The sequence below is a fragment of the Lynx rufus genome, unplaced genomic scaffold (genome assembly GCF_022079265.1).
Source record: "Lynx rufus isolate CCGP_SWC_20201006 ecotype Redwood Valley unplaced genomic scaffold, mLynRuf1.p SCAF_2, whole genome shotgun sequence".
Taxonomy (NCBI): Eukaryota; Metazoa; Chordata; class Mammalia; order Carnivora; family Felidae; genus Lynx; species Lynx rufus.
Window position 1 is genome coordinate 141,598,134 of NW_025814834.1, and position 23,271 is coordinate 141,621,404.

Genomic DNA, 23,271 nt, shown 5'->3' on the forward strand with positions numbered 1-23,271 from the left:
GAATGAGCCTAGAAGTGGCAGGGTAACTGCCTGGCCACCCACAGAGTCACGACAAATAAGAAATCATTGTTGTAAACCACTAGGTTCCGGGGGTGGTTATTCAGGAATACATCAAAACACCACTCAATAAAGGATAGCACTTATTATCACCACCTTTTCCTAACCAAGAAATGTTACACCCATCCCTCAAATGTTACCAAGTCACAGCGGGATAGATATTTGGTATCTGAAGCTGTGTCATCGTTTCCCTCTCCTTTTTCACCTTTGGTTTAGGAGCCTGGCAGCTTACCTTCACCTCTAATCTGATTGGGCGGTGTAGTGGCTTAAATGAGAAGACAGGCAAGGAGTTTCTAAATTTTCTAGGTGAATTTTCATGCTGGTCCCTAAGGGTCACTTAACACCCTTACTAAGGTACTTTGAGAGTGGTTTCTCTTCTGACCTCTTCCCATAGATTGCCTTTGCCAAATGCACTGTTTCCCAATACATGTGGCACTTAGCAGCCTGATTCAGTATCTGGTTTGACACTTAATCAGGCAGCCAAAAAAATCTGAACACACAGACACGTTTCTCTGAAATACTTCACAAGCTAAGAGGTGATGTGCAAATCAGTCACACGTTGCTCTGGGTGACCTCAAGGTTAACACTGACAAACATACAAACCTCACGTTTAACTTTAGGGTAAGTCCTGTTAAAGTACCTCAGCTTGACGGACAGACTTGGTAACAAAGAACTGTCCTGGGACAATGTTCTGAGGCAAGACTTAAATGAATGTGGTCATGGAAACGCAGACCCAGGTGGCTCATGAGAGTGGAACTTTCCCAGCTTCACAAAACAGGGTCACACTGCCCCAATCTGTAGACCTCTGAGTCTTGCTAATACTCTCCCATGCTACCACCTAGTAATAACTGAAAGCTTGGAAATGCTCTCAAGATTTCTTGGAATGATGGCTCTGGGCCTTCTCACTTGCGGAGCTCCTCAGTGTCAACACATACCATCCTTCCTGCATGGACCAACTGCAGACTTGGGCATGTGTGTTTTTTTTGTTGTTGTTGTTTTTTTTAAAGATTTTATTTCAACGTTTATTTATTTTTGGGACAGAGAGAGACAGAGCATGAACGGGGGAGGGGCAGAGAGAGAGGGAGACACAGAATCGGAAGCAGGCTCCAGGCTCTGAGCCATCAGCCCAGAGTCTGATGCGGGGCTTGAACTCACGGACCGCGAGATCGTGACCTGGCTGAAGTCGGACGCTTAACCGACTGCGCCACCCAGGCGCCCCGGGCATGTGTGTTTTTAAGAGGAAAATATTTTGTTCATTGTTACAGTCCCAATACATTAATGCCATTTAAACATAATCCTCACTTCTGGGAGGTGGGTGAGGGGCAGGGGTTAAAAAGGTGATGGGGATAGAGAAGCGCGCTTGTCGTGATGAGCACTGGGTGATGTACAGAAGCGCTGAATCAGTGAATTGCACACCTGAAACTAACATTATACTGTATGTCAACTGGAATTTAAATAGAAACTATAACAATGGGGGCGTCTGGGTGGCTCAGTCAGTTGGGCATCTGACTTCGGTTCAGGTCCTGATCTCATGGTTTGTGAGTTCGAGCCCCATGTCGGGCTCTGTGCTGACAGCTCAGAGCCTGGAGCCTCCTGCTTCGGATTCTCTGTCTCCCCCTCTCTCTGCCCCTCCCCCACTTATGCTCTGTCTCTATCTCTCAATAATGAATAAACTTTAAAAAAAAATTAAAAAAAAAACTATAACAATAAATATCCTCACTTCTTGCTTTGTGAGTTGCAAGGCTAGTAATCTTAGGGAAATGGGTTCTACTCACAGAAATTCCACTAAGATTATATATCCTGTACTACCTTGTAGAAAACATGGTCTAAGAATAATACCAGATTGCTACTTTCATTGGTACTCCTAAAGCTCTCTCTGGATTAAACCCATGAACTTACCCCTCACCCTAATGACTCTTACTGAGGAGGGCCAAGGTATGTTACCCCTCGCTAGCAAGGAGGAACAGGACATGAAATGGCATCTTGAAGCAAGGTCACTAGGTTTTGTACAACATTGGGGACATTGTTGAGAATGCTGGCCATTGCATATGCAGTGTTTTCTTGCTGAAAATCCAAAGAAGTTTCTCTCACCTCCCAGAATCAGGAATAGATGGATTTCTCCAATTTGGTTTCTCTTCCGGACACCTTAAACCTTGCTGTGGGCTGTTTGTCTCTTCTCCTAGGCTGCTGCAAAGCCTACAGACAGAACTTGAAGGTACCCTTACAACCTCACTCATAACTCCATTTTCTTTTGGCTTATTTTTCTTTCTCATCCTAAATCTACTGTATCTTGTCATATTGTATGGATCTTTGTAAGCCATCCCAGATCACTTTTGGAACAAGGTAGGGTATAAATAAAACTAAAGGCATTATGGGGTGCCTGGGTGGCTCAGTCGGTTAAGCGTCCAACATCGGCTCAGGTCATGATCTCGCGGTTTGTGAGTTCGAGCCCCGCGTCGGGCTCTGTGCTGACAACTCAGAGCCTAGAGCCTGCTTCAGATTCTGTGTCTCCTTCTCTCTCTCTCTCTGCCCCTCCCCCACTTGTGCTCTCTATCAAAAATAAATAAAATGTAAAAAAAAAATTAAAAAAAAAACTAAAGGAATTATAACCAGTGTTTATGCCTAGCCGCCCCCCCCCCTACTTCAGATGGGGAGCTCCTGGAAGCAAGGGCTGTGCATTGCCCCACTATGTGTCTAGCACTCTACTTTTACAGCTGAATGAATATTTGGGGAACTAAATGGTAGAATATGTAAATTTTGATAGCACTGTGTTAACTAGATTATAAAATGAGCAGTATACTGATGATTTCATCTTTTATCATCCAAACAAATGCACAGATGTGTGAAAGGATGCATGTCCAAGGGTGTTTAATACAGCATTCGAAGAAACCCTAAGGTCCAATGATGGGGAAATGATTATACTGGCACAGCCACACCATCACAGCTTACACAGACATTCAAATGCACAAGATGATATAGAAGGGCATTCACCATTCACTATGGAGTGGGGGGGGGGGGGAACAAAAGCAGGCTGTGAAATAATACATATTTCATAAATACCTAACTGGATTATTTTGGCATTTGTAGAGAAGAAGGGCTGTGCCCCCAAATTGCTACCTGGCTGTGTTTGGGAGTCAAACCAGAGGAGACAGCAGGTGGAGAAAGGGGAAAGTGTGAACTGTCATTCTCTTCAGTGTTGGCTGTTTTAATGGTTTTTCTTTTTCTTTCTTTTTTAAATGAGCAAGTTTCGCTTTTGTCATTTAAAAATAAAGAACACTGCAGAAAACATGTAGCGACTTGAGGTTTTTTTTTTTTATTTTTTTTTAACGTTTATTTATTTTTGAGACAGAGAGAGACAGAGCATGAACGGGGGAGGGTCAGAGAGAGGGAGACACAGAATCTGAAACAGGCTCCAGGCTCTGAGCTGTCAGCACGGAGACCGACGCGGGGCTTGAACTCAGGAACCGTGAGATCGTGACCTGAGCCGAAGTCGGCCGCTTAACCGACTGAGCCACCCAGGCGCCCCGCGACCTTAGGTTTTAAAGCATTCGTCAATCCTCAAGATGCCTAACATCTCGAGGTTTTGGTTAGGAGATCCTAAGCTGGGATACTCCCAACCAGCTGCCCTTCAGTCCAGGCAGCCAGGCCTCCCAGGTGGGCAACTTGGTTCCCCCCCCTTACAGCCTTCATCCCACCCTGGGTTCCTCCACTAAGCAGGCAGGAAATTGGACTGTTTCCTGACATTCACACACGGTTTTAAAATTTGAAAAGGCAACGAATCTTTCTCAATTAGCATACAGCCGAAGTCTTTACAAGTCCTTAAAATAGCAGGTAATAAATTAGAAAACATTTAAATTCTTTAACTGTCTCAATGTTTTTGCACGTATTAGAGCAAAACATGTTAATTGAGCAAGACCAGTTTGGGGAATTGTGTCCCTAAAATGTTAACACTTTGTAAAGGAGGATGGGGGGTTAATTGTTCTAAAGTTTTCCCTGAATGAAAATTCCTTCTTCCCCATCGCACCAAATAAATATATACCAAATAGAAGTTTTCTCTGTCTTCAAAATGTAATTTTGAAAGGTATTTTTAAGCCTATTTGGAGAAAGTAATTAAATTAACTTGACCAAGATAGATTCTCCATGTCCCCAAAATGTAAAAATTAAATCAAAACCAATGTATTAACCCATCAATGTACAGTTATTTCTAGGGTGGCCATGACGGGATATGGTGGTGACCAACACAACACAGGCCAGAATCCAACCACGGGACTCTATGCAAATAGTCAGGTGGACACCGCTAAGTCCAGAGCTCAGAGGTAACAGCGGAGAAAGCATTAGATATATATACCAGACAGCTGAGGAGAAGTAAAGCCACACACTGAAAACATATCAACTGAGGTAAGAAAATCAAACAAAGCAAGGATGAGTCAAAGGGAGTCTCCACCTAGGTCAGAATATGGATGATGAAAACAAGCAAATAAGGAGGCAACCAGAGTGAACCCTGACCCCGTGCACGTTTTCTTCTGTGCTCTGTTGTGCTTGCCCACTGGTGATGGTGTCAGGCGGAGGAGGCAGGTGGTAAGTGTTATGAAAAGGCGATCAAAGGCGTGCAGATACACTGCCCCTCATTAACTCCAGGCCACAGATCCTGAAAATTAGCTCAAGGATGCTGCATGCTGCCTCACCTATTTCTCCAAGAAGTTTTTTTGGCAATCCCAAAGCCTATGGATGATGATTCCAGTTTGATTGTAGATCTTGAACTAGAGGTCTAAGGAAGCTTTGATAACCTAACCCTTTTACACAAGGTAATGAGAGTACTTTTCCATTTCTCTGGGAGGCAAGCAGCTAATTTCCTAATGAGTTTGATCAGCACATGGAGTTTTGAAACAACACACTGCACTGACTTCTTCTGTAAGAACTTCTCAAAGCTGTGAGGAAAGTTATGAGCCTACACTTCGCACTATGAGCCCCTCTGCTCCCTATCCAGCTGATGAAAGTGGACGTGGCCTAAATCCACCAGCCAATTTGTTTTGGATCCATTTGTCCTCTTCACCTACAGAGAAAAATCTGCTCTAAAGACACTGTTTTCAAATTCAAGTTTACTCCTTCCACGCTACCTTTTCCCTCAAAACCATTTTGCTTTGAAGTGGATACAATTGATAGGAAGTCCCCTTTGGCACCTGTCCATCCAGGTGCGTTCACTAATGTGAGTCCTGCATGAATGAGCATACCAGATGGGCTCCCACACTCCCACCTGTCCCATGTGGACCAACAGGGGTCCAGATTTCCCGATCAACTCTGTGCTCCCCTCCACCTCCTCCAGCATCTCCAACCCAAATGCAACCTGTTTATCCATCCATTAGGCAAATGGTTTCCTGACAATGGACTCTGATCCACTAATAGATGATGAGTTTTTCAGAACACTGAATAGGAACAGAAGCATAGAAACAGAAACCAGAATGCAGTACACAAGAGAGTACATATTGTTTCATGAAACTGGTTTCAGACTCATACATACTTACTTCTGTCCTGGGTCGCAGTGCAAAACCCATTCTGTACTGTGTTGTAATCCAAAAACGTTTGAAACACTGCTATAGACAAGCCTTTGTCCCTCTAGTCAGACTCCCCCCCCCCCCACCCCTTGCTATCCGTCCCACTGCTCAGCAACTCTCTTCCTCATGCTGGCTCAAGCTCTGAACTGACTTCCAGCTGTCTTCTTTACCCGCTGTTTTCACAAACCTTGGCCTTTTACAATGATTCACAAGCTCCTTCTCATGTAGCCACAGGATTGCCTTCTCCTTGAACAGACCAATGTTCTGAGAAAAAAACAAAAAATCCTTTGCTATTCCTGCCTTCTTTTCAGGTCTGGGATCTGCTTGCAGAACATCCAACTGTCTCCCTATGAATAACAAACCTCAGAGCAGTAGGACTCCATTTCTTTGTGTGCTACCTTTCATCTCCAACAAGAAAAAACCACCACCAAAGTCACTCTCACAATACCTCAGATTTTCTTACAAAATGAACCTTGCTTTCCTGATGTAATGCATTCTCTGGTGTCATACGTTCAGTGCCTGGTAGCAATGGCAGGTGAATATAGCTCATCTCGAGTGGTGAGTTAAAGTCTGGTTCCCATCCTTGAGAACAGATGGTTACTCCACCTCCATATTGCTATCTTCTTCCACTCACAAGACAAATGGAAGGAGGGAGAGCACAGCAAGGTGGCTCCACGCGTGTGGTGGCATCCTTTCCTCTCTCAAGGACGAGAGCACAAGCTGTCCGGCACAGTTCCACCACCCCCTCCTGCCCTCCCTTGTCCAACCGCCCACAATTCTCGCCCAGACAATTAATTCATTATCTTCCTCCACAGAAAAAACTAGTTTGCTGTATCTTCCTGTACACTGTTCAGTTTACTTTTTTCTGCCAAAACGACTACCCTACTTTTTAACCTTCCAAGAGATATCAAAGCTAAAAGGAGCCTTAATGTGTAGGATATGGGACACTGATCTGAGAAGAAGGGGGTGGGGAGACATGGAGGTCTGAAGTTTTCTGCTCAGTTTCTTTTCAGACTTGGAAGGCCAGCTTGGAGGGAGAAACATAAGAGCTGGGTGGGCCTCTTTTAGAGCACCAGGGGAGGGGAGGGCTGCACTAGACTCAGAATGGCAAGAAACACTCTCTGAGGGTAAGGGAGAGAAGGAGAGGTCACACCTAGGGCACATTCTAGAATTTGCCTGGAAGCTCCACTACTCCCTTCCTGTAGCCCGACTTCTTTCCCACTTCCCAGTCGGGATTCCAGGGCCCCTTTACTACCTCTCTGGTTGCTGGGATGGCCCTCCATCCCCTCCCAAGTCGCCACTTCCTCCTCCCAACTCCGTTGCTGGGAATGCTCTCAACCAGTGTAGCTCGGAGTTACGTTTCTGATAGCTCCCTGCTCCCAAGGCCTCCGTCTCCCTTGGTAATCAAATCAACCTCTCTCCATGGAGGTTTCAAAAAAGCAAGGAAAAGATAAGCCAACTCTTGCACCATACCCCCAGGGTCTTTGAGAAGACCCAGCTTCTTTGGGTTACCTTCAGCTTCTTGACCTTCAGCTTCCTAGGCACCTCCAAGTGTACACAGCTTTAGCTGCAAAGAGCCTTTATTCTTTCCAACAAGGTCAAGAAGGCTTAGACTGAAATGCGTGGGCATAGAAAGCTCATAGTGTAAACAATTATGACCTGAGCGGCTGGATGCCAGGTGCCCAGCTCCAGCAGGTAAAACTCATAGGAGATCACACAGCAAGGATCCCAACGCTGGAGGGAGGTATTGCAGCAAAAGGAATTGCAGGGGCAGGAAGAAAAGAAGCACTCTCCAAATACATTCTCCGGATCATCTGATGATGGCACAGGAGCAGGGAGGTGGTAAGTCATCCGAAGTCCACCGCTCCCCACGCCATTCTTTCCAATTTTCTAGCACGGCAGGGGGCCACGTGTCTAATTCAGTTTCATCCCTCCAATTTAAGGAAAAGATTAACACGGGGAAAAAATTCTCTACTTCACACGTAAAAGGAAACTGGGATTCTGTCATGTTACCTTCACTGGCTCCACGAAGACGAAGTGCATTCTAGCCTATACCATGTGCCCAGACGGCAGTATCTTTCTTAACACACACATAATCCAAGATCCATTTGTCTCAACTCCGCTTACGACTGAGCGAAGATTTCACCAAAATGACGGTTTCTTCCTGCTTCACATGTCAACTCCTAACATCCACACAAACTCTTCCATCTTGTCCCCAAACTGGTATCAGATTCATTTCAACCTGGTCACAGATCACTCTTTAAGAACAATTTTATAATTTCACATTAAAATGTGAGCTAAACTAACACTCAGATGTGTACTTCAAAAAAAAAAAAAAAAAAAGAATACTGGCTAGCAACAGTGAGCCTTTCTTTAATGAACTTTGACAACTCAAAGTACTTTCACAGAGGGTTTCCCACCCTCGTGGGCTGTAGGAAAATGCTAGCATTAGGGATCCCATTTCAAGGCTGGGTAAACCGAGGTTCTCAGTTCAATAAACTTGAGGGGGTTACAATGGTAGAACTGTAAACAGAACCCAGCCCCTTTCCCACTAGACCCTACTGCGTGAGGTGGCTAAAAATGGGACCCACTTGAGAACTACAAGGGTGAATAAAAGCTTGTTTTATTTAGTAGAGGGGAGGTGGGAGAGGAGGAGACTTACCCACTTGATGCACCAGACTATGTACCGGCCTCTAACAAGAAAGCTTTCCCTGGCTGCCCCCACGCACCCATCCCTTTGAGCTGAGACCCGAGAGGCACCGCCGGGCAGACCCCGCAGCACGAATCGCGCACACCGGGGGCGGGGGCGGGACGCGGAGCGCCCGGGCGGCGCGGGGCCGCGGGCCCCGGGACACCCGCCAGCGCCCCGAGCGGCGCCCGAGCCCGCGGGGCCGGGAAGATGCTGCGCGGCCGCACACACCTGCTGCAGCCCGCCCGGGCGCCCCTGGCCGCCTCCCGCGCTCGGGACGCCCACCCAGCTCCGGGCGCCGGAGCCCGCGGCCGCGCTAGGCCGGGGGCGGGAAGCCGCGGCGCCCCTGCCCGGGGACTGCGCTCGGCGGCGCGGGGGAGCCGCGGGGCAAAGCGAGCCCGCCCTTTTCCCCGAACCCCCTCCAAAAAGCGTCACCTGTGCCGGGTCCCGGGGCGACTAGCGCGCGGGCGGCGGCTGCACCGGGCCGGGGAGGGCGGCGGGTGGTCACGGGCGCCTGGTCAGCCGGCCCGGCCCGAGGGCTGGCGCCGGCCAGAGCCGCCCCTCGAGATGCTCGGCGGGAGCCAGGGGAGCCGCGGGCCCCGGGCCGCTTGGAGGAGCAGTCACACGGAGGCTACAGCTACCGCCGCGGCCGCCGCGCCCGCCCGGACTGCGGGCTCGGGTTACCGCAGAGCGGCTTCTTAAAGGGGCCGCGGCGGCTCCGGCTCCGGCTCCGGCTCCAGCTCCCGCTCCGGCTCGTGGCGGCTCCGACCCGCGGCCAAAGGGGGCGGGGCCCCGAGGCCAGCTGTGGGGCCGACCTTCGGGAGCTGGGACTTGGGTCCCGGAAAGGGCTCGGAAACGGGAACACCCAAGGCGGGCTGCGGTGGGATCGTGCAAAAACCCACCTCGCTAGGGACAGGGCGTGCGGTGCCTCGGTTTCCCAAAACAAGTAGCGAAACTAGCAAGTGACGAGAACGGTCTCAGTCCGCATCCGCAGCGGTCAGTATCCGGGCACGCCACGTAACCCAAATTCTTTTCAGATTATCAATTTATATTGTATTTATAACAGAAAGGAAATGGAAGAGTAACTGCTGATTTTTCATGCCACGTCTGACTTGGCCAAATCCGAGTCAGCCCTATTCTTGCTTGGGGCTGCAGGTGCACTCCAAACTGGGTAGGGGGCGTGTGGAAGAGGCACGTTCTCTCGGAGCAGCCTCCTCCGGAATCCCTGAAAAACCCTAGAGAGTGCACTAGCAAGGCGCCTACACCCAACACCTGGAGCCCCTCTGCTGTCAGGGTGGGGAAGTAGGATTTGATTTTTGGTGCTGGTAGAGAATTCCAAGTTGTCCAGCGCATAAAGTTTGCCATTCAATAGTAGCTCTTCTGACCTACTAAATAGAGCCTCAAAAACCTTCAAATGTTCTGGATCAACAGGATGGAATTGTTTTGAATAAAACAAAACAATGAAGAAGTGCATTTAGGCTGTTATAGTTTGTGAAAAGTGATCACAAATATTTTCTCAGAAAGAGGTGAGTTCTAATGTTAATTAGTAAGCACCTCTATTAATAATGTAGAGCAGTTATTTGTAAGAAATGCCTATCAAGGGGCGCCTGGGTGGCTCAGTCGGTTGAGCGGCCGACCTCGGCTCAGGTCATGATCTCGTGGTCCGTGAGTTCGAGCCCCGCATGGGGCTCTGTGCTGACAGCTCAGAGCCTGGAGCCTGCTTCGGATTCTGTGTCTCCCTCTCTCTGACCCTCCCCCGTTCATGCTGTCTCTCTCTGTCTCAAGAAAAAATAACCGTTAAAAAAAATTAAAAAGAAAAAAAGAAAAGAACTGCCTATCAATAGAGCTAATATGTTTTGCCTAATATTTACATGCACACAAATACATGTTAGCTAACTGAACTTCACTGAGGCTCAATTTCTCCATCTATAAAATGGCGATAATAATTCACAGTTACCTATGGAGACCCAGTCTTGGCTAAAGTACCTCAGACTAACCTAGAAAGACAAAACCTATTCTACCCTATAGGGACAGGAACCTGCTTGCAGTCAAGCAGGGAGGAAGATCCTGTAGGCCTCCAAGTGCATTTCTCCATTCTCTCCCCAAGACTCTAGGGACATACCAGGGCACCAGTGCCGTTTGACCACAACCTGCCCCATGACCACAACCTGCCCCATCATATTTATTTCACACAGTTCTTGACAACTTTGGTTTGCCCCATATCTGCGTGGGCAGGATGGTTGTGTGTACACTTCTGTGGGGTCAGCCCTAAGTGTATAGACTGCACGTGTCATCTCAGGACTCTGCCTCAAGATACTTCCTCCAGACCCTCCCCTGTGCCTGTCTCGTGTCTGATAGTTGCTTTTTTTTCCCTGATAAATGCACCATCATTATCTTTAATATGCATATTTTCTAACACCCGCAGCAGCAGCCAAAGCCAAGTAAACCCACAGAAATCCACTCTACTCTATGTCCCACTATATTCCTTCATGTTAGGCCTCTGCAAATGCACCATCAAATCTGCAGGATTATTGTGAGATTATACAGAGCATGTAAGTGAATACATCAAGGACAAGGCCTGAGATAAGGAAAGGAATTCAGTAAATATTAGGTGAATTTTGATATTTTAAACTAGTCAAAACTCAAAATGACCTTAGGAGGTAGAAAAATGTATCAACTGCATATTTTTCATGAAAACTGTAATGCAGCTTAATTTCTTTAAAAATAGTCATTTCATTATTCCCATTTAAGTCTTTAATCATTCTTAACTTTGTTTTCCCAATATTTCCAGGGAAAGTTCCCCCCAATTCTATATTTACTATCTGAAGTTTGTCTGCTTGTTAACTGTGAACTATCAAAGCTGAGCAGTACTTTTCGTACTTTTGTTCATTGAAACAGAGAAATGAAATTCAGAGAGATGAAATTTATCTTTGCTTAAAAATAGAGGAAAATACAAAAATTCTTGAGGCAAATTTTTCTGATAAAAATTTTTTTCATAGTCTCTAGACAAGAGATATGGTTTATTACACCTGTTCCTCTCTGTGTATCTTTTCTGTATTTGTTTTTTTAATTTGTTTTTTTAATTCCAGTATGATTAACATAAAGTGTTATATTAGTTTCAGGTGAGCAATATAGTGATTCAACAATTCTATAATTCTATACATTACTCAGTCCTCATCATAAGTGTACATTTAATCCCCCTCACCTATTTCACCCATCCTCACACACGTGTATATACACACACAATATCTACTTTATCCATTCATCTGTCAGACACTTGGGCCGTTTCCATAATTTGGCTATTGTAAATGATGCTGAAATAAGCATACGGATGCATATATCTTTTCAAATTAGTGTTTTTTGGGATTCTTTGGGTAGATACTCACTAGTGGAGTTACTGGATCATATGGTAATTCTACTTTTGATTTTCAGAGAAAACTCCATACTGTTTTCCACAGCGACTGTTTTTCATACACACTGTTTTCCACAGTTTGCATTCCCACCAACAGAGCACGAGGGGTCCTTTTTCTCCATGTCCTTGCCAACACTTACTGTTTTTTGTGGTTTTGATTTTAACCATTCTGACAGGAGCGAGGAAATATCTCGTAGTTTTGATTTGCATTTCCCTGATGAGTGATGTTGTGCATCTTTGAATACGTCTGTTGGCCATCTATCTGTATGTCTTCTTTGGAGAAATGTCTGTTCATATCTTCTGCCCATTTAAAAATTGGATTATTTGTTTTTTTGGTGTTGAGTTGTATATGTTCTTTATATATTTTGGATACTAACCCTTTATCAGGAATGTCATTTGCAAGTATTTTCTCCCATTCAGTGGGTTGCCTTTTAGTTTTGTTGACTGACTGCTTCCTTTGCCATGCAGAAGTTTTTTGTTTGTTTTTGTTTTTGTTTTATGTAGTCCCAATAGTTTTTTTGTTTTGTTTTGTTTTGTTTTTTTTTGCTTTTTCTCCCCTTGCCTTAGAAGACCTATCTAGAGGGGCACCTGGGTGGCTCAGCTGGTTAAAAGTCCAACTCTTGATTTCCGTTCAGGTCAAGATCTCACATTTCTTTTTTTTTTTTTTTAATTTTTTTTTCAACGTTTATTTATTTTTGGGACAGAGAGAGACAGAGCATGAACGGGGGAGGGGCAGAGAGAGAGGGAGACACAGAATCGGAAACAGGCTCCAGGCTCTGAGCCATCAGCCCAGAGCCCGACGCGGGGCTCGAACTCCCGGACCGCAAGATCGTGACCTGGCTGAAGTCGGACGCTTAACCGACTGCGCCACCCAGGCGCCCCAAGATCTCACATTTCTGAGATCGACTCTTGTGTCAGGCTCCATGATGGGTGTGGAGCCTGCTTAAGATTCTCTCTCTCTCTTTCTTTCTCTCTCCTTTTGCCCCTCTCTGCCCTACAGGCACACAGGTGCTCTCTCTCTCAAAAAAAAAAAAAAAAAAAAAAAAGAAGAAGAAGAAGAAGAAGGTGACGACGACATATCTAGAAAAATGTTGCTATGGCTGACATCAAAGAAATTACTGCCTGTGCTCTCTTCTAGGATTTTTATGGTTTCAGGTCTCACATTCAGCTCTTTAATCCATTTTGAGTTTATTTTTGTGTATGCTGTAAGAAAGTGGTCCAATTTCATTCTTTTGCAAGTTGCTGTCCAGTTTTCCCAGAACTACTTGTTGAAGACAAATTTTCCTGATGAATTTGTTTCCAAAAATTCCTAACCTACTGAATAGAAACAATTATTTAGCAAACTGAGACCAAAAGCTGCTTCTCTCTAAAATAACAAGATAATTAAAGTAAAAATATTTTGGAAGACTGCTGCAATATCCACTCTGCTCTGTTAGTGAGGATATAACCAAAATAACACCAAGCATTTGATCAGAAAGATTGATTTAGTCAAAAATTAATAACCGGTACTACTTTTTATAATTATTATTGGTAGTTTTAATTATAAAAAATTGTGAGGGTTTTTTTTTTGAGTATTTAAAAGTCCTTTCATTTGTTTTTCCGAATTTTTGAAGAAAAAACTATTTCAGGATATAATGGTTATCTCTGGGTGGGTGAGATCTTTATGTATTTTGTGTACTTTTTGCTTATCTTCTTTGATTTCTTTCCTCTATGTATGCAGTAATTTGTGTGTATTTTTATTTTTAATGAAAGTAATACATATAAGTGAAAATTCAAATAGTTCAGAAAGGCTTATAGCAAAAACACCAAGTCACATCAATCCCCTGCCCAAGTTTCCCCCACATAGCATCACCCCACGTTTCACATGACCCTGCTAGGTGTTCATTTCCTAAATGATATGCTTATGCCAATGTTTTCTGACTCTCAGTGTTAGACATTATTCATTGACTTCTTGCAATGGTATTGAGGATTTAGCTCTTTTCCACATACCACCACCACCACTTTGCCTCCACCCTTCCTTCTCACACAGCGACATCACAACTTTTATTCAAATCAATAATTTGTGTTTATATCATCCTGTCAGTGTAAATACAGTCCATTGCTGAATCAAGTAAGGTGCCATGATAATGCTTCTCTTGACAATCTCCTGTTCTCCCTGGAGTTAATAACTGCCCAGCTTTTTCACTTTTTTTTAATGTATCTAACCCAAATTTTATTCAGATTCTTCAACATATCTATCAAATGCCCATCAATAATATCTTCCAAGCCCAAACATTGGAAGTTCACTCTCTGATTTAAGCTAAAGCAGATTTTGGTAGTTGACTAAGACGGTGTGCTGGAAGGTAAATTTTTTAGAGTGCTAGCATATCTGAAAATGTCTATATTCTAGTCTCATCCTTGATTGATAATTTGGATAGGTTGAAGATCATGTTCCCTCAGCATTTTAAAAGCACCGTTTCACCGTCTTTTACTTCCTGTGGTTGCCAGTGAAATACATGCCTAGTGCCTTTCCAGTTCCCCTTCCTCTGTATCTGGCCTGTTTTTCTTTCTAGAATCTTTCTACTATCTTTATACTCTCAAATTTCACAACGATGTACCTTAGAATGGGTCTTTTTTCTTTGATTGTGCTAGACCCTCAGGGGTGCTTTGAATCTTATCTGCAAATTTTTTTCTTTTATTATTTCTTCACTAATTTCCTCATATTGTATTTTCTCTCTTTGTGAACTGTTGTGAGCAGGATGTTGGGACTTCTTTATTATTCTCTAGACTTGTTGTCCTTTTATTCCACTGATGATCTCTGCATCTTTCATTTTCTATTCTTTATTGTCTAAGATAGAGGTTCTCAATTGGGGCAAGGGCAGGGGGTGTTGATTCATTGCCATTTGGCAATGTCTGGTGATACTTTTGGTTGGCATGCATGGGCATCTAGTGAGTAGAGGCCAGGGAGGCTGCTAACCATGTTACAATGCACAGGACAGCCTCCCACAACAAAGAATTCCTAATCGCAAACGTCTGTCATGCCGAGATTGAGAAATCCTGGACCAGGAGAATTACTTCCAACCTTCTACTGAAGTTTCCATTTCAAACATCTTTTTCTTTCCCATTCTCCAATCAGCCCTTTTGTTATGGGAACTCTCCATCAAAAGATAAACTACTTTCTCCCAGAAAAGAAACTTCCTACTTCATGGAGGGACTTCGGTGGTAGTACAGTCAGTGTGAAGTGCATGAATGCAGGATGGCTGAAGGAGGGGGAGAAGGGACCCAGTGGTGTCCAAGAACTTCGTAAACAACTTGAGGGCAATTCTCCTTCTTCAGGTCTGCGCCTCACTCCTGCTTTCCATGCCTCACCTCTGCCTTTGTGGTACACTGATGGCCAAGTGCTAAGTCTCTTTGAAGCACTTTGGTTAAACCCCTCTTCCACTTTGTCAAGTCAATTATCTCTACTCCATCCAACTTCTGGAATTTATTGAAATCTTTCATCTATTGTAGACTTTTAGCCTCTTTTCTTTTTCCTTGTGGATTGTATCCTGTTAACCCCTTTCTATACTATCATTTTAGTACCACTTTGCAAAGAATAAGGATAAACAAAAAAAAATTTTTTTAATAACAGAAAGGATACAGAACAGAAAAAGGGAAAAACACAAATCTATTTTTCTTAACTGTTTTTCTTAACTTGTTTTTAATTGTTCTAAAATATTTTCATGAACTTTTAAAAATTTTTACAAATTTTTCAAATTAGTTGAAATTGATGTTACCAATCACCAGTTTATATTCATAACTTTTTTCCATTTTATAAACTTATTTATTCTTCTTTTCCTTTCTTTTTTATTGAAGCATAGTTGACACACGATGTTACATTAGTTTTAGATAGACAACATAGTGATTCAACAACTTTATACATTATGCTATGCTCATCATAAGTGTGTTGCCATCTGTCACCATGCAATACTATTACAGCACCATTGATTATATTCTCTAAGCTATACCTTTCATTGCCATGACTTATTCATTCCATAAGTGGAAGTCTGTCCCTTTCACTCCATTTCACCCATTTTAAACATCACCCATCCTCCTCCCCTCTGGCAACCATCAGTTTGTTCTCTGTTTATAGATGTTTTTGCTTTGTTTGTTGTGATTTTTAGATTTCACATGTAAGTAAAATCATATAGTTTTTGTCTTTCTCTGTCTGACTTATTTCACTCTGCATAATACACTCTAGTTCCATCCATGTTGTCGCAAATGGCAAAATCTCATTCTTTTTTATGGCTAAGTAATATTCCACATCTTATTTATCCATTCATCCATTAATGGACACTTAGGTTGCATCCATATTTTGGCTACTATAAATAATGCTACAACAATATATTTATAACTTTTAGACTAGTTTGTTGAATATCCTCCCAGATACTTTTCCATGCGTATTTGTGTATGCTTTGATTTTTTTAAACAAAAAGGACTAACACATACATATTATTTTGTAATTGTTCAGACTATCCCATTCACCAGATGCACCATAATGTGCAATCCCTTACTGCTAGACATTTATGGACCTTACTGTTGGACCAAACTGTCAGTTTTCCAGGAAGAGCAAAATAGCAATGTCTGACTAGCAATTAATTCTAAGATTCAAAGTCAGTTTAGATTAGATGGAGAAAGACTGGAGGGTTCCTGCTTAAGTAGAGGAGGACAAGGGGATACCCACTCTCCCACTGATAATACAGTGATAATTGAAGTATCAGTCAAGGTAGTGAAAGAGAAATTGGGAACTATTGGGAAAAAATTACAAAGTTCTCATTATTTGTGGATTATATGATTATATACCTAGGAGACCCAAGAAAATCAACTGAGAAAATATATAAACAACAGAAAATTAAGTATGGAAGCAGGATATAAAATTTATGAAAGTCTATGATATATATGTGTGTGTACATATAAATATATATATGCACACGTGTATATTTGTACACATACACCTACACAATATCCCCTTACAAAATAAAAGAAAGAAAAGACTCCACTTACAATTATAGCAAAAATGTAAAGTTCCTAGGAATAAACTTAACAGGGAATATGCAAAGCTTATATGAGGAAAACTTTAAAACACTCCTGCAGGAAACAAAAGTAGACTGAATAAATGAAAAGACAGACCATGTTCTTAGATAGGAAAAGTTCATGTGTGTCAAGTCTCCCTAAATTTTAATTTTTAAATGTATTGCGATCTCAATGAAAATACCAAGAGGCTATTTTTTTAGAATAGGACAAGCTGATTCTGAAGCTCATATGAAAAAGTAAACAAGCAAGAATGACCAGCAAAACACTTTTGAAAAGGAATAGCCAATACTACAAAACCTCAAAAATGAAAAATTAGGGATTACCATAGGAATAGACTAACAGAATTGAATAGAAAACCCAGAAATAGACCCAAATAAGTGGCATCTCAAATCAGTGAGATAAGAAGGACTTTTTAATAAATGTGTATTATCTGGAAAAAATGAAGTTAAAACTATATCTCGCATTGTATGAGACAAATTCCAAATGGGTCAAATATGTAAAGTATGAACACTCAAATGTACTTTAAGAAAATATGAGTGAGTTCTCTTCTTACCTTGGAATGGGAAGGTCTTTCTAACTAGGACTTAAAATCTAGAAGCCATAAATATTAATAAATCTAACTAATTAAGAATCAAAAACCAGTGGCGCCTGGGTGGCTTACTTGGTTAAGTGTCCAACTTTGGCTCAGGTCATGATCCTGCAGTTTGTGGGTTGGAGCCCTGTGTCAGACTCTGTGCTCACAGTTCAGAGCCTAGAGTCTGCTTCAGATTCTGTTTCTACCTTTCTCTCTGCCCCACCCCTGACTGCGCTCTTTCTCTCAAAAATAAATAAACATTAAAAAAAAAAGAATCAAAAACCACTATGAGGTTAAAAAAAATACCAATAATAACATATGCAAAGTCAAAACACAAATTACAAACCAAGAAAAAAAATTTTGATACTCAAATCACAGATAAAGAAGGCCTCCCTCCTTAACATATATAACAGGCTTCTAGAAATCAAGAAGAAAAAGACCTGTCACTCCAAAGAAAAATAAAGGGCATTAACAGACAGGTGACAGAAAAAGAAATACAAAAATGACCTGTACACATTATAAGTGGCCCTCATTCATAAAAGACATACAAATTAAAATTAACCGACTTCATCCCAGAAATAGATTGTTATTCTACTTTCCCACTACTCTGACTCTGGAGCATTTACTTCTCACTATGTTCTCTTCTGATTGGCTCTATCATCGTTTTAGGAAAAAGTGGGAAATTTATGAAGCTATATCTTTAGAAAAAAATTTTTTTAACATTTGTTCATTTTTGAGAGACAGAGAGAGACAGAACGTGAGTGGGGGAGGGGCAGAGAGAGAGGGAGACAGAATCCAAAGCAGGCTCCAGGCTCTGAGCTGTCAGCACAGAGCCCGACATGGGGCTCGAACCTACGAACTGCGAGATCATGATCTGAGCCAGAGTCGGACACCTAACTGACTGAGCCATCCAGATGCCCTCCACCTTTTTTTTTTTTTAAGTTCTAGATCCCAAACACCTCTAAGAAGGCAGATAGGATTTAACTGGGTAAGAGTAGAGTATTATTGTTTATCAACATATTAAAATTCATGCTTAATGTTTTAAAGCATGAAAAACCCATATACCATATGATAGAAGTCAGAATCTATTCCCTATCCTATTCTATGAACAAAGATGTTCTTTAAAAATAAAGTTGATAGTGGGGCGCCTGGGTGGCGCAGTCGGTTAAGCGTCCGACTTCAGCCAGGTCACGATCTCGCGGTCCGTGAGTTCGAGCCCCGTGTCAGGCTCTGGGCTGATGGCTCAGAGCCTGGAGCCTGTTTCCGATTCTGTGTCTCCCTCTCTCTCTGCCCCTCCCCCGTTCATGCTCTGTCTCTCTCTGTCCCAAAAATAAATAAATGTTGAAAAAAAAAATTAAAAAAAAAAAATAAAGTTGATAGTTGAATTATTCCTAAGTAGTTTTCACAGACCTTACAGCTAAATGCAATTTTAGAATTTAGAAATATTCCTTAGTATAAACATCTGCCCCACCACATCCACTCATAAGCATATTAAATTCCAAATCAAATCTTTGTAGTCATATAAATCTACTACTTCACTGGTTATATGTTTACTTGCACTATTTATATGAACTATCCTAAAAATAACTGAAAAGAGAAAAAACAGTATTTATTTAATATACATATTCTCTCCCTTACATGTCCCAATCAAATTGATTTCCCAGTGTCATTATAACAAATGCTCATGCAATATACTATTACTATAATAAACCCACACCCATACATCTAAATCGTGGTCATCACCAACATATGTTCCTGTTCTAGACACTCTACATGAAAAGTTATAATTATTATTTACATAGAAAATGTATATGCTGCATTCAGATCTCCCACTTAATCTTGAGGTCTGCATTCTTTGCATTTTGGTAAAAAAAAAAATTTTGCCCTCCAGCAAGTAAATGTTTTGCCATCTCTTTTCAAAATCCTTTTGTTATACTTTGCAATATACTAAGAAATTTTTCTTACTTCAAAAAGAAGCCAATATAGTTTTAATTAAAAAGAAATCACCTTGTGGGAATTTATTTTCCACAAGGAAAGGTATGATTCTAGTCGCAGATTTTAAAATTCACATTGCTACAAAATATGAGGTAAAAAAAGGTTTTTGAAAGATGGTTACAATGAAATATTTTCAATCTTTCTCAGATATGTTTCATAACAACACATGGAGTATCCCAAAATGCTAACATAATGTTTAATAACCAAAATGTAGGAAGAAATTGATTGTGGGGTACGGGAAAGGTTAATTATTAGTACTAACTATGCATAATGCATTAGAAACTATAATATCAATAATGAAAAGACCATCAGGATATTTAACTTAATCACTGAATTCTTCCCCTAAAATATAAATCAAACATTTCACAAAAAATATTATGTACACCAAATTGAAACAAAATGTCCAAATTTTTTGAAGCATAGAAATTATTTCTTTTGATGTAAATATGAAACTTATTTTTCCCCTAAATAGTTACGGACACAAGTTAAAGCCTCCAGGATTTGGACCTTTGGAACACTATCTTCAGTGGTTCTCAATCTCTCTGCAAGGCTACATGATCCACCAACCACGGAGTCACCTCTGACTCCCTACTGCCCCACAGAAGCATCCCCTGTGTGCCTCAGAGCCACCATCACCAAACTACTCTCCTTGGCTCCAGCCCTCCTTGTACAACTTCTAATTCACCTCTGTTATCATCAGTAGGAAAATAATAAATATTTTCTGAATTTATAAATAAATTAGATCATATATTCCTCCAAAGTCCAGCTGAGTTCTGGACAAGTGCCCCGTTATCAAGGCCCATCGCTGAAGGAAAAGGCAACATTATGGTCCATCAGAGCCCAAAGCACAATTGAGAGTCTCACAACTGTGTTCTGGGAGATCAGACACTAAGGACACCTGTATTTTAAGCTGCCTAAGGACAAAGTTTCTGTCTATACATCTTTGCACCTTATACTGCACCCTGCAAGCGGGGTGCTCTGCATGGATTCTCCCCTCACATCTTTTCCCCGCTTTTCCCGGCCTGTCAAGGAATTCTTTGGGGAATCCAAAATTCTACAGCTCAGGGAGAATCTTAACCATAATCTACACCCTACAGAGGAAAAGAGCAAAAGAATGACTTATTTCTCCTCCTTTTTTATCCTGAGCAATTAAAGTTAATAAAAGGCAATCAAGGGGTACCTATATGGCTCAGTCAGCTAAGCGTCTGAACTCTTAGTTTCCACTCAGGTCATGATCTCACAGTTTGTGAGTCTGAGCCCCGTGTGGGGCTCTGTGCTGATAGCGGGTAGCCTACTTGGGACTCTGTCTGCCTCTCTGCCTCCCTCTCTCTCTCTCTGCCTCTCCTCCGCTCTCTCTCTTTCTCTCTCTCTCAAAAAATAAAAAAATTTTAAAAAATTAAAAGATGAAAAAATCAAGTAATTTAAAGAACTACTTTGCCTTTCCTTTTAGAGCCCCTACAGAGGAACTGACCACTGGTTTGCACTGGAAGTCCTGTACCAGATGACATTTTAAAAACTATCAGGATGTGGCTTTTAACACAGTTTTATGCACACAGTATTCTACTAGGAGGGAAAGGGAAAGTAGCCCCCCAATGTATCAATGCAGAGGTCAAAGGAATTCCATTTCAATTCACCCTGTCTTAACCCAAATTATTAATTCTTTCAACAAAGAATACACATTTTAAGAGCATCCTGGGAGACTTTTAAACAATTGTGTAAATTCTGATTGCTAGCCATGTAAGAAATTCTTAGAAATAAATAACTATAACCAACAGTTAAAAACAACTATTTACCTTGAACATTTGTTATACTGATTTGGAAAGTGGAGGGGACAAATAGAGCTAAAGTTCAAAACCACACGTCTCCTAAACACTGGAGCCGCAGATGTGTGTGTGTGTTTTTTTTGTTTGTTTGTTTGTTTGTTTGTTTTTTGCAGATCTGCCCTTCTTTGGTTTGTAATGACCATTCCAACAAGAAAAACTAACCATTCTTTGAATTTGGAAATCAATATAAAAATACAGAGTTAACTCACTGACATACCTATTATCACCTAATCATCCTGAACCCAGAATTCAGCCTTTCCTAGTTTCTGTAGAAGATTATCTCCAAGAATTTCAAGATTTTTCCCCAACTTCACCTAACATTAGGGAGTTCCTGGAGAGTTGAATGGCCTCCCATCAGCTCTGTGTACTTCTCTCTTTTCTTCCCTCCGTGGGAATTGAAGGAGTATTTTCTGTCGCTTAAACTCCTTGGGAGGTTCACTGCTCGCCGAAAGTAGCTCTTCCAAACAAATGTAGCAGTAACCCCTAAAGTCAGTCCTGGGAAACACATTCTCTAGTGTGATCCCCCTTCTTTGCTCTCATTTCTTAATAAGCTCTTGCATACTCCTAGCCCTTGACCTTTTCATCTCCAAGCTTTGATGATTCCTTGCACCCAATACCACATGGGCCTTTCTGCTTAATTCTGACCTCCAAAGTCTGCAATTAACCTTTTGCTCAGTTCACTTCCACCCACTCCAGGAAATGGCTTCATCCAATTTGGACCTGATCTCAGCTTGTATTTATCTTTGTCCTCTCTATTCTCCCAAACACTGAGGTCTATCTGGTACCAACTCAACTTATACAATACCTAACACTCTCTTTCTTGAGCGCCAGATCTTTATTCCCAACATCCTACTACATAGTATGTTCTTTAAATGCAATAAAAGGTTCCAGGTTCTTTAAATGCAATAAAATAGATGACCTGGGGTCATCAGGCCTCTAATCATCAAACCTAAGAAACCTCAATTTTCCTAGACTCTCCCTACACACTCTCCTCCGCATCTAAGTAGACAACAAATTCTGTCAATTCTACTTGCTAATCACCTTCCGTAGAATTACCTCCTCCACCCTTCCTCCATGACTTTCCAAATTTAGACCTGTATACCTTCTCAGACAACCTCTGATGTCTCTCTGGCATCTTCCCTTTTTGAGCCTTTGTATATCAGGATAATAATTTCTCTTCCCATGTTCTTCTAGTGCTTAGCACTTCATTTCACACACAACAAACCCTTAGTAAATATTCATTAGTTAGACATCAAATCCTTGTGATCTCACATCTTTCCATTCCTTGGCATTCAGAGATTGACTCTGTCTCTCCATCCTCATGTTTCTTCAGGATTCTTCTAACTTGCTGTTGATGATCTTACTCTTTCCCTTTCAGTCAGCTTTCTTTATTACCTATCAAATACATGAATGGCATGAAAGGCCTCCATTCCAGCTGGAACCTATCCTTTCCAGGATTATGGTTCATATTCTCCCTCTCACATTCTTTACTCAGTCTAGCTAAATCCAGCCACTAGCCATTCCCCCAAAACGCCATGCATTTTCCTGACTCCTTGCTTTGGCTCATGCTGTGTTCTGGAACACAGAAAGTCTTTTCTTCCCCCTCTTTCCCCGCGAAAAGCATTCCTAGTTTAAGACCCTAACAGAATGCCACTTTCTTTACAAAACTTACAGATTCCTCCAGACAGAATCTCCCTCTTCCTCTTCTCTCCTTCTTTGAAACTTAATTTACAACTCACTTTGTACAGGCATTTTATTTCTTCTACTAAAAAAAGTTGTTCAAAGAGTGTTTTTCAGACCACCTGGAACAGAATAACTGGAACCTTGTTAAAAAAACGAAAACATAGGGGCGCCTGGGTGGCTCAGTCTGTTAAGCATCCGACTTCGGCTCAGGTCATGATCTCGCGGTCCGTGAGTTCGAGCCCTGCGTCGGGCTCTGTGCTGACAGCTCAGAGCCCGGAGCCTGTTTCAGATTCTGTGTCTCCCTCTCTCTCTGACCCTCCCCCGTTCATGCTGTGTCTCTCTCTGTCTCAAAAATAAATAAACGTTAAAAATAAAAAATAAAAAAAAAAAAACGAAAACAGAAATGCTACAGAAGCAGAGTCTCGGGAGGTCAA

At 42.0% G+C, this 23,271-nt stretch overlaps 1 protein-coding gene across 1 annotated transcript in view; it reads right to left on the bottom strand.

Moving 5' to 3' along the window:
* TLCD4 (TLC domain containing 4) overlaps window positions 1-8,781 on the bottom strand; it is a 69,212-nt gene extending 60,431 nt beyond the window's left edge. Inside the window, exon 1 of the mRNA XM_047085906.1 lies at window positions 8,734-8,781. The gene's annotated coding sequence lies outside the window, so the exon portion shown is untranslated. The remainder of the gene's footprint in view (window positions 1-8,733) is intronic.
* Window positions 8,782-23,271: the final 14,490 nt, after the last annotated feature.